At 28.6% G+C, this 2,667-nt stretch overlaps 1 protein-coding gene across 1 annotated transcript in view; it reads right to left on the bottom strand.

Annotated features, from left to right (window-relative positions):
• LOC108771178 (prostatic spermine-binding protein-like) overlaps window positions 1-1,357 on the bottom strand; it is a gene marked incomplete at its 3' end in the record, with an annotated part of 49,325 nt that extends 47,968 nt beyond the window's left edge. The window contains exon 1 of the mRNA XM_018523110.1: window positions 1,231-1,357. The remainder of the gene's footprint in view (window positions 1-1,230) is intronic.
• Window positions 1,358-2,667: the final 1,310 nt, after the last annotated feature.

The raw sequence follows: 2,667 nt of genomic DNA, 5'->3' as shown, positions 1-2,667 counted from the left end.
CCTGCTCGTGATCGATTAGCCGATAATTTTCAAACACCCTGTATAATATAGGATAGGTAGCCAAAGGGTAGGGCAGAAAGTCGTGCTCTGCCTAAATCTTAAAGAAAAACAAAATAATTACTAAAAAATTATATATTATGGTCTGTGTTTATCAAGCATTCATAAGAAATTGATTTTGGAAAAGAAGGAAGAATAATTGGAGGTGAAAGTTATAAATAGATTTTCTTCAGAATCGGCTAGTATTATAAATAAGTTTTTCTTTAGTTTGAAGAATCAGTTAAGAGAAGATAATTTTAAGAGAAAAGTAAAGTAAATTAATAAATTATAATAAATATGTGTGATTTCGTGCTAGTAATTAATTCAAAATAATAAAGTGATTTACTTGCTAATAATTAAATAATAATAATATGAAACCATGGAAACCATATTCAGGAAGGTGATTTTGGAGGTTTAAATCCCCCCTCCCCCGAAATTGTTTATTAATTATTTTATTTTGAGAGGGTCCCATTAGTGCACATCCTGACAGCACACATCTATTCAAATCGGTTGGTGTCTAATAATTTTTTACTGCTTTACTAATGAAAATATTTTATTTTGAATTGTGGCGATGTATTACATGTTCTACCGAACTCCTTTTTTTCATTTTTAAATGTAAAAAACATACAACTTTTGACTTTGTGTGAGTTTTTTGCTGTTATATAAAATATTTTTTTCTTCTCGTTATTAAAACCAAATAAATAATTTTTAATACTTCTGTTCGTTCGAGCTTTGACAAAATATGCGATACGTAGAGAAAATTTTTGTAAGGTTTTTGTCCCGCACAAAACACAGAATATACGCTATAATTGATACATTCGTGTAGTAACTGTATTGTCCTTCTTAAAAAAAATTCTTTAAAAAAAGAAATAAAAGTTACATGATGTACAAAACGTAACAATTTTCCTCTTCAAAATAAGGTATGAGGAGATATTAAAAGTTGTAAAAATATTCAAATGTAGTTTATTAATGTTAAAAATTATTATATTTATAAACATTAATATTTGTAAATTACAACAACAAAATTGGTGCAGTGACGTTCTTTTCAGTACAATAGTAAATGTACCGATATGTATCTCATAGTGAACTGCACCGATGTTCATATATTTTTTATACTTTTTTAGAATATTTCATGCATATATATAATACAATATAATTTTCTTTGTATAATTTATTTTTATGTATATAACTTACCCAAAAATCACTAATTTCCTTGCCACCGCTATTTTGATTGTTGCCGTTGTGATCGTTATTGATGTCATCATTTTTTTCTATATTATTCCATCCTCTATTTTTATCTCTGCTAGACTAATTAAAAACACCATGGAAGAATAAATTAATAAAAACTCATTAATTACTAATTAGATAATAATATTTAGCTAATAATATTTTATGCAAAAATTACCGAAGTTGGTACATAAATTTTAATAAGTAAGCCTATTGTAATTGTCTAGCTTTGTTATTTTAATAAAAATTTGTATTATCTTAATATTATCTTATTATTGCAAATGTCTTCTTTATATCAGAAATATTATTTACAAGAATATTATTTCCGACATTATGTTATGTGTAAATAATTATACAAAATGACTCAGTAAAAGTATTGGACCGATCAAATATTTTCAAAAATACTTAACCCCTAACAGCACAAGAATGTCATGTAGACATTTCGCCAGCTAAACGTCACGTCCACAGGACGTCCTGTAGTCCAAGGACATCCTGAGGACGTTGTTGTGGACTATGAAATGAGCGCCTCATTATGTCCTACATACATCCACAGGACATTTAATCCGAAGTCTTAAAGAAGTCCATCAGTAATTCTTGAGACAATTCTATTACTTCGCATACAGGCATCCAAGAGATATCCTACAGATATCTTAAGAACGATCGCAGGATATCCCTCGGATAAAATGTGCTGAATTTGCAAGACTGAAATATTTTACAAAATATCATTATATTCGTTAACTTCGTTGATACAATAAGAATATAATCATATATCTTGCATTAAGCACATACGAAAACTTAGTATGAATAATTATGATGTTTAAGCTTACATATACTTGGTTATATAAAGATCGTGACTAAATTTTAAATGCGAGAAGCGACACCGTCTAGCGGGACACCTAGAATATTATAAAAATCCAAAATAGATCCCACTGATTACAGACGGACATTTTTAGAACTTCTTATTTTTATTTCCTGTGGACGTACGTATGTAGGACATAATGAGGCTGTCATTTGATAGTCCATAGAACATTTTTAGGAAGTGCTTAGGACTTGTTATGAGGGTATTTATGACATTTTTAGGTGCTTATTTATATTAGGGCTAAGGACATTCAAAATTTTCATCTTAGTATAATGTCCCAAGCATATCCCACATGTGTCCCATTCAGAACATATTCAGGATCGTCTTGAGAACGTTTTGTACTATTAGGGACCGAAGGGAGTTTTTATTGTATTGTATTTTAAAAAGATTTTGATGTCAGCTACAAGAATATTGAATAAAAAGTAGAAGTTTTCATTAAAAATATTAAAGTTGACTTTGCAAGTTCCTCTATACTGGTGTTGAAAGTTAAATGAGTATTGACAGTGTAACATTCAGATTAAATTTATATATATATATATATATAT

Source organism: Trachymyrmex cornetzi, unplaced genomic scaffold (genome assembly GCF_001594075.2).
Source record: "Trachymyrmex cornetzi isolate Tcor2-1 unplaced genomic scaffold, Tcor1.1 scaffold1404, whole genome shotgun sequence".
Taxonomy (NCBI): Eukaryota; Metazoa; Arthropoda; class Insecta; order Hymenoptera; family Formicidae; genus Trachymyrmex; species Trachymyrmex cornetzi.
This window is presented reverse-complemented; position numbering and strand designations above follow the sequence as displayed.